The sequence below is a fragment of the Diabrotica virgifera genome, chromosome 2, assembly GCF_917563875.1.
Source record: "Diabrotica virgifera virgifera chromosome 2, PGI_DIABVI_V3a".
Taxonomy (NCBI): Eukaryota; Metazoa; Arthropoda; class Insecta; order Coleoptera; family Chrysomelidae; genus Diabrotica; species Diabrotica virgifera.
Genome location: NC_065444.1, coordinates 149,553,333 through 149,570,450, shown reverse-complemented (window position 1 = coordinate 149,570,450; position 17,118 = coordinate 149,553,333).

The window sequence follows — 17,118 nt, the reverse complement described above, 5'->3', positions numbered from 1 at the left end:
AAGATTACGGTGTTGTTGCCTTTCGTTATTGTATGAAAACCCTTCTGAGAAAAAAGTATAAAAGAGAAAATATAGTAGGGCCATAAAACTTACTCCAAAGTATACATATCTACATTATGATTTTTGACACTCAGGTGCTCTGCAGTTAGTAGGAGTCCAATAAAAGCATATATCTCTGTAGAGTCGCAATATGTCCAGTTCTCTATCCCCAGGACTTTTTCGGCTTTTTAATTTGTACATTTCACTATTTCGTTCACAATTTTTTCGTCCACAAACAAACAAAAGGAATCAACATGATCATCCACACTTTGACCAGGAGCTAACATTACTTTGTGCACTTTGCTTTTTATTATATCGCAGGATCGCATACGTCCTGTCAGTTGTGGTTGGCTTTTCCAGTTAGTTCCATCCTTAGTTTCAAAAATTACACACTCTGAAATCTGGGAAATGGTAGCTACACATTCTTCTTCATTATCACTCAATACTACTTGCTGATCATCCTCTTCACTTGCTTCCGAAATATGATCTTCAATTTCAGAGTCACTTTCAATGCCAACTACTTCAGGAGAGTCTTCATCATCGGCATCCCATAAATTATTAGCAATATCTTGCAGTTCTGCAGCTGATCATGGTTTTCGGGACATTTTATTCGCATTATCTACTTTCACCGTAATTTAATATAATTTTACTGGCTTAGTAGTTGTCGACACTAACATCGGTATCAAACGACTGATAGCAGATGCATTATTTATTTTAGAATATGTGTAGACACCTACCTAAAAATACTATTACAATCCAACAATCATTATCAGTTTTTACAATTCATTTAGAATAGATGTAACACCAATTGTAAGCATCTCTTTGATGTTCACATCAAAGGGATGTTTAAATTGTTTGTTGCACGTTTAGACTTTATTATTGGATTTCCGGAATCATAAAAGTCTTTTACATAATCCACAAAAACATTACCTGACTGCCAGATTAACTTCTGTAACAAAGATTTAGACTTTAGGTATAAATAAAAGTAGGGCCCGACAGGCCCGTATTGCCCCTTTACGTGACAAAATTCTTTCGACGCAATAATTTCAAAAATGATAATGAATATTTTGAATAGCTCATGACTATGTTGAAGGAAACACACTTCAAAACACATTCAGTGATGCATAAAATTCAATAAAAAATTTATATCAGTTTATGATAAAAGAATTGGCGTCTCTGGCCCACCGGACCCACCTTGCCCGGATAAGGGTTAAACTCTTTAGAAAGTAGCAGTTTCTAAAGATTTATAAATTTCACTTTGAAACTAAATAAACTGCTTGTAGAAGTAGAACTATACACGAATACAAATACTACCTGGTAATTTCCAATTAAATACGGTTAAAATCTAATATACAATTCCCGTAATACGCTAACTGCGTTTTTGTCGACTCGTAGCCCGCTTACTCGTGGTCCGTGACGTCGGACCAATAGAAGGACGTTCAAACGCCTCCTAAGAAATTTGAATTTCATAGCATTTTCAAAGCCTCGTAATAAACGTATGGGTTAAAAATATTTGTTTTTTGCATGCAAGCGTTTTAAGATCATGTTGCCTTATGTTTTTTAATATTATTTTAATGTTTAAAAATTTATGCAAGTTCCCTAATCTATTATCAATGATTATTACAGGTCCAAGTACCTACATGCCTGAGCCACCAAGATTATGTGAGTAAAAACCCTTTAAATATTATAAAAAATTGTTTACATTATGGTATTATAATATATGTAATGTTTAAAATATTCCTGGATTTCACTTCAGCACCACAGGACTCTTTATATAACGGACTTGGAAGTAGCAACTTCAGTAGCTATAATCCTAAGATAAGATTTCAGATTATACTAAAATTTTATTTTTAAACATCTTTAAACATTTTTAAACAATCTTATTTTATATAATTATATATAAAATCAAATGGTATTTAAAATTTAAATTTAAAATACAACAAAGTATACCTAGTATTTTTTTGACAGAACCGTCAAATTCAAAATAATACTAGTAATATAACATAATTTGTTTAAAATCAAAATAATTAATAAATAATAAAATTTCTTTATTCCATTTTAAAAATATTAGTTACAACGTACCTATAATTTCTTCGAAATTAAAATATTAAATCTGTGTAAATCAGGTACATATATATATATATATATATATATATATATATATATATATATATATTTCATCTGTTTGATATATATATATATATATATATATATATATATATATATATATATATATATATATATATATATATATATATATATATATATGTATATATATACCTTATAGACTCGAAAACTATGCACTTCATCATATAATGAGCTTAATCAAAGGTGTGTACGCTAACAAAAGCTACTGAAGACGCCTGAAATGGTAGAAACAGCCTATCTAGCTGGTGTGCAACTCTCTGAATCGAAAACAAGCAAAACCATCATTTATTATTTTATTTCCTTTACTCGGTTTGAGTACTGAAAGTTCCTCTGCTGTCCTTTTCCTAGACGGATGAAGGCGGAATGTGATCGTTTCCCTTTCGTTTTCTATATTCGTCGTCTGCTGTCTTATTAATTGAAAAAGTCGCAGATTAAGGATGTACCAGTAAGAAATTTCAACACAAAATCTCAGGTTTAAAATACTATTTACCATTTTAATTTTATTATTAAATTGGTGGATTCTGCATCTGAGACTCTTCAACTTGTTATTGACTTGATGTCGCTGTATCGCGTCTAATGGGAAGTTTGAATTATTTTTCAGATTCCCTGTAAAATGATGGTGGAGCTATTTTTCGATTCAGGGGTGTGTACGCTAACCAAAGCTACTGAAGACGCCTGAAATGGTAGAAACAGCCTGTCTAGCTGGTGTGCAACACTCTGAGAGATGTGTACGCTAACAAAAGCTACTGAAGACGCCTGAAATGGTAGAAACAGCCTATCTAGCTGTTGTGCAACCCTCTGAATCGAAAACAAGCAAAACCATCATTTATTATTTTATTTCCTTTACTCGGTTTGAGTACTGAAAGTTCCTCTGCTGTCCTTTTCCTAGACGGATGAAGGCGGAATGTGATCGTTTCCCTTTCGTTTTCTATATTCGTCGTCTGCTGTCTTATTAATTGAAAAAGTCGCAGATTAAGGATGTACCAGTAAGAACTTTCAACGCGAAAAGTCTCAGGTTTAAAATACTATTTACCATTTTAATTTTATTATTAAATTGGTGGATTCTGCATCTGAGACTCTTCAACTTGTTATGAGATGTCGCTGTATCGCGTCTAATGGGAAGTTTGAATTATTTTTCAGATTCCCTTTAAAATAATGGTGGAGCTATTTTTCGATTCAGAGGTGTGTACGCTAACAAAAGCTACTGAAGACGCCTGAAATGGTAGAAACAGCCTGTCTAGCTGGTGTGCAACCCTCTGAGAGGTGTGTACGCTAACAAAAGCTACTGAAGACGCCTGAAATGGTAGAAACAGCCTGTCTAGCTGTTGTGCAACCCTCTGAATCGAAAAAAGCTAAACCATCATTTATTATTTTATTTCCTTTACTCGGTTTGAGTACTGAAAGTTCCTCTGCTGTCCTTTTCCTAGACGGATGAAGGCGGAATGTGATCATTTCCCTTTCGTTTTCTATATTCGTCGTCTGCTGTCTTATTAATTGAAAAAGTCACAGATTAAGGATGTACCAGTAAGAGCTTTCAACGCGAAAAGTCTCAGGTTTAAAATACTATTTACCATTTTAATTTTATTATTAAATTGGTGGATTCTGCATCTGAGACTCTTCAATTTGTTCTTTTTTAATTTCATATGATGTAGAACCACAATATACATTCAACCTTAAATTTTCACTTTTCTATCACCAATCGTTATTTTTTAATAGCCATCTAAATATAACCTCTTCTATATAAATAAAAATGAATGTTGTATGTATGTATTATGTATATATGTATGTATGCATGTATGCATGTATGTATGTATGTACCTTATAGACTCGCAAACTATCCATTTCATCATATGATGACCTTAATCAAAGTTGTTGTACATGAACCCGGGATGGTTTCTGAGTTGTTACCACCAACCTAAGTAAAAAGGGGGTTTGTCCCCCATAATTAGTTTTTATTTTTTTGGACAAACTGTTCTTTTTTAATTTCATATGATTTAGAACCATAATATACATTCAACCCTAAATTTTCACTTTTCTATCACCAATCGTTATTTTTTAAAAGCCATCTAAATATTATATATATATAGTGGCTAAACACCCCTTTAGGGGTTACGCCGCTTACGCTCTCTAGATCTATGTTTTGAGGTAGATCAGTCCTCATGTTCGTTATTTAATTTTCTCTGTTATTTTTCTCCACTCTTTCCTGTCTCTGGTTTTCCCTTTCCAATGTCGTATGCCCGCATTGTTGAGATCACTTACTACTTCTTGTAACCATGTAGATCTTGGTCTTCCACGTCTTCTTTTGCCAGCTGGTGTCCATTCCAATATTGAGTATATCGTCGTAGTTGATCCGGATCTCCATATGTGTCCTAGCCATTTTGCTCTTTGCTGTTTTATTTTACATACTATATCCTCCTCAATTTCTTCCAGTAACTCAAGGTTCGTTCTTTGTCTAAATTCATTGTCATTTATTTTTATTGGTCCTAATATTGCTCTTAGTATTTTTCTTTCTTGTATTCTAAGGTTTTCCTCTTGTTTTTTTGTCATGCTAAGAGTTTCGGCTGCATACATCATCGTCGGTCGAATTATTGTTTTGTATACTTTCATTTTTGATTTCTTACTCAATAACTTATTTTTAAGTAATTTTTTATTTGCATGGAAGCTCTTATTTGCTGTAATAATCCTTTCTTTGATTTCGGTTTCTCTTTCTCCATTGTTTGTTATTAATATTCCTAAATATTTAAATTTTTCGACTTCTTCAAAAGTGTATTCTCCTACTCTAACCTTTCTGTTTTCAAAGTTTTTGTCAAATCTCATTATTTTGGTTTTCTCTTGGTTTATTTTTAATCCAATTACTTTTCCTTCTGTTACCATTTCGTTTAACATTCGTTCCATTGTTTTTCTATTTTTTGTTATTAGCACAATATCATCAGCGTATGCTATTATTTGTCCTTCTCTCGTTCGGAGGGTGCCTTTGTTGATCTTCCTGACGACGTATTCTAGGGCAAGATTAAACAGAGTTGCTGATAATGAATCTCCTTGTCTCACCCCTTTATTGATGACAAATTCTTCTGTGTCGCCTACTTGAGTTTTTATACTAACTACAGTTCTACTCATTGTCATTTGTATTAATCTTCTTAATTTATGTTGTATTCCCATTTCTTTCAGAGCTACCATTAGTTTTGATCTATTTATTGTATCAAATGCTTGTCGAAAATCTATAAAAAGCAGTTCAATTTCTATTTTATATCCATGAGCTTTTTCCATAATTTGTTTAACTGTATGTATGGCATCTGTTGTAGACTTTCCCTTAACAAATCCGCATTGATAGTGTCCTATGATATTCGTGGTAGCTTCGGTCAGTCTTCGTTGTATTAAGGCGGACATGATTTTATATGCTGTGTTTAATAGCGTCAGTCCTCTGTAGTTTTTACACATCTGTTGATCTCCTTTTTTATGAATCGTGATAATTTGTCCTTTGTACCATTCTTCCGGCATTTTTTCTTCGTCCCATATGTCTTTTATTAAATTGTATAATCTATCTTTTAATTCTTCACCACCATATTTTATAAGCTCCATATTGATACAGTCCGATCCTGAGGCTTTACCATTACGGCTGCTATTAATAATTTCCTCAACTTCCTCTTTTGTTGGTATTTGTAGCTGGTTTCCTAACATCATTGTCTCTTCTCCTCTGTTTTCATTTAGGTCTTGATCTTGTTGTTCTGTTAATAATTCTTTAAAATAGTTAGTCCAAATTTCTTTATACTCTTCATCGTTTTCTGATACTTTTCCATTTTTATCTTTTATGCTTTTTATCTTTCCTTTAAACGTTTTGTTCTGCTCACTAATTTTCTTATAGAATTCTTTTGTGTTTCTGTTCTTACTCTCTTTTTCTATTTCTTTTATCTTATCATCCAACCACTCACGTCTAATTTTCCTTATTTTTTTCTTACATGCATGCCTTATTATATTGTATTCTTCCCTATAATCCTGTCTATTTGTTCTTATCCACATTTGTCTCATTTCTACCTTCTTTTTTAACATTTTATGGCATTCTTCATTATACCATTCTTGTCTTTTTTTGTTTCTTTTTATCCCTACGTGTACTTCCGCTGTTTCATTTATACATTTTTTTATATTTCTCCATTCTGTTTCTATATCCTTTGTAGGTTTAGATTGTTCCTTCAGTTTTTTGTTCATGTCATCAGCATATTTAATCCTTATGTCTGGAGTATTCAGTTTTTCTACGTGCCATTTATTTTTTGTTGTCGTGTTTTTTAGTGTTCTTTTGACTTTTTGTCTTACTTTTGCAGTCACCATAAAATGGTCTGTGTCTGCATGTGCACCTCTGTAGGACCTCACGTCTGTTACCGATGTTTGCTTCCTTCTTGTAATCAGAATATGGTCTATTTGTGACCATGTTTTTTGGTCTGGGGAAATCCACGTCACTTTATGGTATTTGGGATGTTCGAATTTTGTACTAACGATAATCATATTGGTACTAGATGCTAGATTACATAATCGTTGGCCATTGTCGTTAGTTTTTTCGTGTATTGTGTGCTTACCTGCTACTTGGTTAATGTAGTCTTCCTTACCTATTTGGGCATTAAAATCTCCCATTACCAGTATTGTGTCTTCTCTAGGTAATTTCTCCATTTCTCGTTCGAGTTCCTCATACAATTTTTGTCTTTTTCCTCCGCAGTAGCACTTTCAGTTGGGGCATATACGTTTATGATTGATATATTAAATGGTTTGGCGTTAATTCTCAGGTAAGCCATACGTTCATTTATTGGTTTAAATTGCATAATGTTATTTTTTATTTTTCCCATAATTATGAAAGCAACTCCATATTGACCTTGTTTTTCATGTCCCGAGTACTGTAGTGTGTAGTTTTTTCTATTTATTTCTCCTTGACCTGCCCATCTGATTTCTTGAATCACTGCAATATCAATTTGGTATCTTTCTAGTTCTGAGACGATATCCTGCATTTTTCCTGGTTCAAGCATTGTTCTGATGTTCCACGTACTTATTTTTAGTTGATCACATTTTTTCGGTTTTTTATTATATTTTTTTTTTGTGTTCGTATGTTTTATTTTATCTAATCTGTTCAGGTCCTTTTCCTTTGCCATTTTCGTGTCCGTTTTTTTGTGTTGTATCCAATATTTGTTTTTTTATCAGTTTTTTGGCGTGTCCTGCTTTGCCCTTTCCAGTTCATTCTTCTCTTTGTTCCATTTCCATTCAGTCCCGTCAATAATTAATTTTTGATAACCTACTCTAGTGTTCTTACCGTTTTCTTTTTGAAATTTTGCAATTCTCCGTATTTCTTGTTGTATTTTCATCTCTTCTTGCGTTAGATCGTTATTGATATATATTTCCGGCTTTGAATTCCTTAGTTTGTTTTTTTTCTTCATAATTTTTATTTTTTCATTTTTGTTTTTTAGTTTTACAAGACATGTTTTGTCCCCTATTTTATAAGCTTCTTCTATTTCTACTTTAATACCTAATTCTGTTTCCACGAAATCTGCCATAAACTCATTGACTACATTTGGGTTATTTGTATCCATCGGTAGACCCTGGACAATAACATTGTTAGCTTTTCTCTCCTTCTCGAACTTTTCTACCTTCATTTTCACTATCTTTAGTTCCTGTTTCATTTCATCATTTTCTTTTTGTAGTTGTTGGTTACTTTGTTTGAATTCATTTATTTCTTTTCTTAATTCTCGGAGGTCATTTCTATATTCTCGTTGTTCTTCTTTTATTCCTTTTACCTCCGATGTTAAACTTTGTGTTTGATCTGTTAAATTTTGCATCATTTTTAAAAGCTGATCAATTTTGTTTTCATCTTTCTGTTGTTTGGTTGGTGTTCTGGATAGTTTCTTGCTCTTGTTAAAAATATTGTCTGCATCTATCTCTAGACTTCTCTTTTTACTGTCTTCTGAGGTGTAATCTTTATCACTATCCACCATTTTTTATGTATTTGTACTCTATATTAAAGCAAGCGATAAGCTCTAGTTCCCCAGTCGACCCGGCGAAGGCTCTAGAACTTCTCAAGCAATAATTGAGTATGACTTTAAATATATTAAAATTCTTTTTACTTCGAAATCTTGTTTACTTAGTTTATTATTAATTGATTGATTTCCTTTCTTGGATTTTTAAAACTTTTTGGAAAACCGGCAACGTCGCTTTTAATTTGATCAAGACTTGTTCTCTTATCTGTTGTCAAAAGAACTGGAATTTATAAAATGTCGTTTGTTTTGATTAACATAAAATGTTCTATAAGTTACTTATAGGCCGATTTTTGCCACTATTTTTTGCACTTTAGATAGTTTATGACCTTATACAAATGTTCGCATATAGTTAATATTTTATTTCGCACTATTACCTCAAAAATCGGAATAAACTCTGGTGAAAATGTTTAACACTTTTATTTCGCACAATGCGTTGTTGCCCAGAAGATCTTAAACAATCTAAACAATCTTATTTTATATAATTATATATAAAATCAAATGGTATTTAAAATTTAAATTTAAAATACAACAAAGTATACCTAGTATTTTTTTGACAGAACCGTCAAATTCAAAATAATACTAGTAATATAACATAATTTGTTTAAAATCAAAATAATTAATAAATAATAAAATTTCTTTATTCCATTTTAAAAATATTAGTTACAACGTACCTATAATTTCTTCGAAATTAAAATATTAAATCTGTGTAAATAAGGTACATATATATATATATATATATATATATATATATATATATATATATATATATATATATATTTCATCTGTTTGATATATATATATATATATATATATATATATATATATAAATCCTACTATCAATTTGGCATCGATACATTATGCATTTACCATCAATTTGGCATCGTCTTGCAAAGTGGCATCTGTATATCGATGCCACTTTACACTACCTTAATAACTTTTTTCCTGTACTTGTTAGCAGAAGTCTAATCAACTCTGTAGTTAGAGATTTGATTCCTTGATGTTACTTTAATATATCAGCTTTCTTTGTTTATTCCTTACTGACTTATATAAGTTTATTCCATAAAATGTTTGAGTTCAAAATGATGGCACAGTGAAAATATTATATACATTTAGTTCAGTGTTTTACCGTTTTGTCGCTGCCGCTATATACATGAAAACGTATATCCCACTTTCATTATCAATCATTTTGGCATCAGAAATTTGGCATCACTGTTGAATACAATATTATCCACAACGAAAAATAGGCAATTTGAGAATGTATATATTATTTTCATCAACAAATCATTCTGGCATCAAGTTGTTTTCACCCAATTTTGAAAAAATGTGAAAGCTTATAATCCAAGGATGGTACTAAAGGTGAGAAATTTGACCTAAACTATCTGTCCGTCGGTCTGTCCGACCGCGAATATAACTCTTACGTCATTATACCAGGTAGAATGACAAATGAGGTGTCAAATGAAAGCGTATAATCCAAGGATGGTACTAAAGGTGAGATATTTGACTTAAACTTTCTGTCCTTCGGTCTGTCCGACCGCAAATATAACTCCTCCGTCATTATACCAGGTAGAATGACAAATGAGGTGTCAAATGAAAGCTTATAATCCAAGGATGGTACTAAAGGTGAGAAATTTGACTTAGGCTGTCTGTCCGTCGGTCCGACCGACCGCGAATATAGCTCCTCCGTCATTATACCAGGTAGAATGACAAATGAGGTGTCAAATAGAAGCTTATAATCCAAGGATGGTACTAAAGGTGAGACATTTGACTTAGGCTGTCGGTCCGTCCGACCGCGAATATAACTCCTCCGTCATTATACCAGGTAGAATGACAAATGAGGTGTCAAATGAAAGCTTATAACCAAAGATGGTACTAAAGGTGAGAAATTTGACTTAGGCTGTCAGTCCGTCGCGTCGGTCAGTCCGACCCCGAATATAGCTCCTCCGTCATTATACCAGGTAGAATGACAAATGAGATGTCAAATGAAAGCTTATAATCGAAGTATGGTACTAAAGGTGAGACGTCGGTCCGTCCGACCGCGAATATAACTCCTCCGTCATTATACCAGGTAGAATGAAAAATGAGGTGTCAAAAGAAAGCTTATAATCCAAGGATGGTACTAAAAGTGAGAAATTTGACTTAGGCTGTCTGTCCGTCTGTCCGTCCGACCGCGAATATAGCTCCTCCGTCATTATACCAGGTAGAATGACAAATGAGATGTCAAATGAAAGCTTATAATCCAAGGATGGTATTAAAGGTGAGAAATTTAACTTGGGCTGTCTGTCCGTCGGTCCGTCCGACCGCGAATATAACTCCTCTACTATACCAGGTAGAATGACAAAAGAGGTGTCAAATGAAAGCTTATAATCCAAGGATGGTACTAAAGGTGAGAAATTTGACTTACGCTGTCTGACCGTCGGTCCGTCCGACCGCGAATATAGCTCCTCCGTCAATATACCAGGTAGAATGACAAATGAGGTGTCAAATGAAAGCTTATAATCCAAAGATGGTACTAAAGGTGAGAAATTTGACTTAGGCTGTCTGTCCGTCGCGTCGGTCAGTCCGACCCCGAATATAGCTCCTCCGTCATTATACCAGGTAGAATGACAAATGAGATGTCAAATGAAAGCTTATAATCGAAGTATGGTACTAAAGGTGAGACGTCGGTCCGTCCGACCGCGAATATAACTCCTCCGTCATTATACCAGGTAGAATGAAAAATGAGGTGTCAAAAGAAAGCTTATAATCCAAGGATGGTACTAAAAGTGAGAAATTTGACTTAGGCTGTCTGTCCGTTTGTCCGTCCGACCGCGAATATAGCTCCTCCGTCATTATACCAGGTAGAATGACAAATGAGATGTCAAATGAAAGCTTATAATCCAAGGATGGTATTAAAGGTGAGAAATTTGACTTGGGCTGTCTGTCCGTCGGTCCGTCCGACCGCGAATATAACTCCTCTACTATACCAGGTAGAATGACAAAAGAGGTGTCAAATGAAAGCTTATAATCCAAGGATGGTACTAAAGGTGAGAAATTTGACTTACGCTGTCTGACCGTCGGTCCGTCCGACCGCGAATATAGCTCCTCCGTCAATATACTAGGTAGAATGACAAATGAGGTGTCAAATGAAAGCTTATAATCCAAGGATGATACTAAAGGTGAAAAATTTGACCTAGGCTGTCTGTCCGTCGATCCCTCCGACCGCGAGTATAAATCCTCCGTCATTATACCAGGTATAATGGCAAATGAGGTGCCAAATGATAGCTTATAGTTCAAGCATGGTATTAAAGATGAAAAATTTTACCTAGGCTGTCTGTCCGTATGTCTGTCCATCCGCGAATACAACTCCTCCGTTATTAATACAGATAGAATGACAAATCGGGTGTCGAATGAAAGCTTTTAACTTAAGTATGGTATTAAAAAAGATGAGAAATTTGACGTCGGAGTTCCGGTTTTAGAGTTGCAACCGTAAGTATTTACTATTTTAAAGTTGCCGAAAGAGAATAAGTGATATATTATTCAACGTGGCTTAGCAAGATGAGAACAAATGTAAAATTTTGGTTTTTACGTAATTTCCGCTTAAAAAGTTATAACCGGAAATGCCATTATTCGCGGTGTGCAAGTACTTGGAACGGATACGAGAAACGATCGTGCGCGAATAGCGGAGAAATATTGCAACTTTCTTAAATAATTCATATTGTCCATTGAAATTGTCAAATTGACGTACATTTCATACCTACTGTCATTGAAGAAGAAAAATTATATGTTGCTCTGCAATATTGATATTATATGCAATTATTATATGAAGGCAAATTAAATTAATTGTATTTTGCTTGCAGTACTGCATTTTAATAACTAATTTTATTTACTACATACAATTGTTTACGTTTTAATAACATAACCTGAATCTTATTTTTTCTTCTTATTATTTTTTTGGATTATGGCCTTGACAATTATCCAGTAACCAGGACTAATATAATTGGCCAATATAATTAAAAGTGCGAATAAAGTTGCAGAGCGTAGAAACCAGGTGTCGTTTTGCCGAACTTGCACGGTCCCAATAGACTCAGAAATAGTATACGAACACATAAATCGAAGCGTATTGAAAGGTTTGAATCTTTAGAGTTATTTCTGTGTAAACAGTTTAGTAAAAATGACTCAAAATTAGTAAATTTGTATATCAATCCACGCAAAGTTACACGAAGAATTCAAATATCGACTTCCAATTCTACTTTCGATTACTTTGGGTGAAAACCTAGGACTTACGAAGTCCAATTACTTGTTTTCTTTAAAAATAAGACATGTCATAAATATGCCTTAGGCATCATAGAAGACAATGACACAGAAAAATCAAACAAGCAGCAGGTCAAAAGGGCCTTAGTTATGTATCTTCGGTCCTATTGGTTCAATCGTGACGTACAGCGCCTGAAACGATGGGATTTAACTGGCAGAATACGATGGTGTAGACAAATGAAAATGACGGCATGTAATAACACTTTAAAATTGTAGAAATAAAATGGATTAACGCACATGGTATGACATATTATGTGAGAGTATTTAACAAATAGAATACGATTACATACGTCCAGTTTGTGACAAGCGACTTCTCTACATATGATAAACGCGAAAGGGCCCCAACGTTCACTGTTCGACATAGGCCTCCCGTTCACTGCATATACCCACTGCTTTCTGACGCTGTGACTTAAGAGGATAGGATTTAACGAATAAAACGACAAAGAAGACTAAACAAGGCAGATCACGGGAAAAACACAACTGTCCGTTTTATACTCCACAGGGAAGCATCAAATATTCAACGTAAGGATATATTATAGTATAACGGTATGATAAATCTTTTTCTTTTTTTTTTTTTTCATTTAGTGCATTCCGTACGTTTTTTAAACATAATCAGGAGAAGTTGTTGAATTTCTGAAGTCTATAAAAGAATTTCTTAACAAACCTTTTTTTAATTGTGTTATGGATTATTTTTAAGAATGTGTTTAAAAGGTAGCTCACAGGCTTATTGTTCAATGGTCTTATCACTTTTAAACGCCTGTCTTTTTTGTAGGACTATTAATTGTGATTTCAAACATTCTAGCGGGACAATGCCTTTTGTGTAACTGAAATAAATATTGTTATCCATTTAATTTTTTTCCTCAATTAATTGAATGCCTCCTACTGGTGTTTGGTCTAAGCTTACCGCTTTTCCCCATTTAAGCTAAACTGCTCGTCAAAAGTTAGGGATATAGAAAATTATGCTCATTTTCATAGCTAATTTTTTCGAGAACAGATTAACGGATTCCACTAATTTTTTTTAATATTTTAGATTTTTCGTTAGTATTTACACAGTTGTGCAAAAGTTTACCCAAACTTTTTTTTGTACTTTTACCGAGTGGTATAAGTACAAAAAAGAAGTTTGAGTAAACCTCTTGTTAGGTATTAGTTACGTATCTTCACTCCCATTGGTCCAAACGTGTCGTACGGCGGCTCAAATGATAGGAATCAGTCAACAGAATACAATGACACAGAAAAATCAATTACAGTAAAATATTGAAATGGCCTTAGTTACGTATATTCGCTGCTATTTTTCCAATCATGACGTACGGTGGCTAAAATGGTAGGAATTAACCAACAGAATACAATGACACCCAAATCCGGTGTCGGAAAGCTGGTCGAGAACACTTCGTCGACGGAAAATTGGTCGACAACAGTTGGTCCACAAACAGTTGGTCGAATGCACAATTCATCGAATGGACAATTCATCGACGAACATTTGATCGAATGGAATTTTCGTCGACAAACTGTTATTTATCTTTAGGATAAAGGGATTAATGGTGACAAACGACGGGTAACTGGAATATTGTATTATATATTTTTTTTTGGGTTTTGTTAATTTTGTACCTAAATCTTACCGGAGGTATTGCGCCTTTTATAAATGTGTAGTTGTGAATTAAGTTTTTGATAATAAAATCAAGAGGGTAAGAATCGCTTTACTTTTAAACTCTTCACTTTTGGCGCATCATGGACGGCTCGTTTTTAAAAGAATCGTTTTAATTTTTTTTTGTATAAACATGCTCTTTCATTCGTTTAAATGTTGCTTTTCAAATTTTCTAATATTTATAAACAAAGCCCCGGTGAATTTTTGAAAAAAGTGGCTAACTCGGGTTTTAAGGGTTGTAGGGCATTAAATTTTTGTTTCAGTTTCTATAAGAATACCAACATGTCGAATAAAAAAAATTAACTTCCTACGTGTTGTTGTTCTGAAGCTATTTTCTTGTGGCATTTTTGGAATTAACTAGTTTTGATGGGAAATAAGCCACAATTTTACTAAAAAAACTGATTTTATTAACGTTTCGACGCTCAAATCGGGTGTCGTTGTCAAAATAAAACCATTTTTTTTAGTAAAATTGTGGCTTATTTCCCATCAAAATTAGTTAATTCCCACATGTTAATGCGGTTGTTATTTTAATTGTTTATTCGCGAACTCAATCGACTATAGGTGGCAGTGCAGTTGCATGAAAATGGCCGATGTAATTGGGATAATGCATTTTGATATAATTAATATTTTTATTGATGTAATTAATTAATATAAATAAATCATTCATTAAATGAACACACCAGACAAGCATTCAATCGACATTGATATATAGGTTAACGGATGTTTTGTTTAAATCTTCATCCCAATTCCTCTAGTTCAAAATAAGCGGGAGCACCCTCGCTTGAGTTCGCGAATAAGCTTAAAATAACACTACTTTTTCAAAATTATTTTATAATTATTTATAATATTTATTATAAACTTTTTATTCAAGACTTGATCTAATTTGATAAATTGAACCTTTCTCTTTGGTTTGATGTCTTTAGAATTTATGTTGACCTAATAGTTTATGCATAATAACGCTGTAGATAGAAGCTTTTTGGGATAAACAATTTCAATTTTGCAATAACTATTAGGTAAAACTTCTTGAAATTTTAACCGCTGAATACTTCTAATATTGTTCCTTTACTTACGCGAAAATAAAGCTTTTAGTGTATTTTTAGAAAAGTTATTAATTATTTTCAAAAAATCGACTTTTGAAGCTATTTTCCCAATAACTAAGCAACAAATTAACAAAAAGAACTTTCCAAACACTCATTTTAAAGAATTTTCTATGCTCTTCAGTAAAATTGTATCACCTTTCCATACAGCATACCGGTCTCCACCTTTAATATTTACAATCAAATAGCGATCTTTAATTGTTTATATATTGTTTATAAGTTAAAAAGTACGTTTGATTTTTTGCATAATTTTTATATTGGATACTGTTGTAACTAAATTTACCCTAATGCCATAAGCAGTTCTTAGATACCTGTATCAACGGATGTCACGAAAGAGGCCATTTATTTGCTAATTTCTCTGGTCTATCACACCCTTTCTTATCTGTGTTTACAATCCAAATCATTAAGCCACATAAAGAGGTAGGGCAATAGACTCACTATAGCTATAGAAATGCTTTTACTACAAAATTTTAAAAGATAAGAGTTATAACGGAACAAGTATGCATACCTGCATTTTAAGACCCAGGTAGATTTTTGGGGATGACACAATGACACTAAAAGATGGCTTTGCCGATGATTGCATTCAATTGAGATGGTAAGTAGGTATGAATCACCTCTAGTTATATTTTAATGGCTTTGTAATTTAACTTCATGGGGTACGAAAGAATTAAGAAACTTTTAAGAATTTGAAAAAACATAGTTTTTGGGGGGTTTAGGTGTTTTACACAATTTTTGAATATCCCTAAAAACTCAGTTATTTCAAATTATATATACGTAACCTATAAAAAACCTTGAGTTAGTCTATTTTGAAGTATATAAAATGGAGAAAATCCCAAAAAACTACCGAAAAAACCAGTTTTCCGGATTTTTGAAGATGGCGCACCTTACGAATAAATCTGAAAAAAGTCAGAAATACAGATTTTGATAAAATTCACAAAACGCAAAAAAATTAGACATGCAGCCATCGCCAAAAAAAAGTTATACGTACCTATTAAAAAAACAAAAAACATTGAGGTTATGTACACTCGACCTTCGGGTCCATAAAAATATATGTTTTGTAAAAGCCTCAGCTGTGCGTGTGAATTTTTTGTAATTTATAATTTAATTGCAAACCAACTTAAAAAAAAATAAAATCGAAAAATTGACATTTTTTGATGTGGGGAAAGGGGAAGGGGGTGGTGGGCTAAAATTGCGGTGATTCTTAATTTTTTTAATCACATAGAACGTAAAAAAATAAAAAAAAATATTCAGGCTGTATCGACTTCAAAATAATACAGCATCATGCCAAAAGGGCCTTAGTTATGTATGTTCGGCCCTATTGATCCAATCGTGACGTACGTCGGCTGAAATGATAGGAACTAACCAATAGCATACAATGACATAGAGAAATCAAATACAGCCTCATGTCAAAAAGAATAGAATAAACAAAAATTTCTTTTGAATTAAATATTTGAAATAAAAAATCACACCAAATTTTCTTTTTTTTCACCCTTTCACTTATCAATATAAACATAAAAGTTTTTAGAGAGTTTCGCCCTCGGTTATAATGTAATCTTTCATTCTGCGTTTAAATTTTTCCAAAATCCTTATTAGTTTTCTCAGGATTCGAATAAACTGAATGCATTTAAATAGCATTGGTCATAATTTTGCGCCTACTCCCTCAAGGCTTAAAAAATGTAACATTTCAAAGGAATGGAGATATTTCAAAGATTCGCTGAGACTATAATTTTTATCTAATATACATATATCTGTAGTCCATCCACTCACGGTAAATATTGCAAAACCTCCGAATTTTAAACAACCGCTTGGATTGACATGAAATTGGGTATGCACATAGCTGACAGGTCAAAGAAAAAGTGATATTGTGCCGACGTGTGCTTTTGCCTTGGGA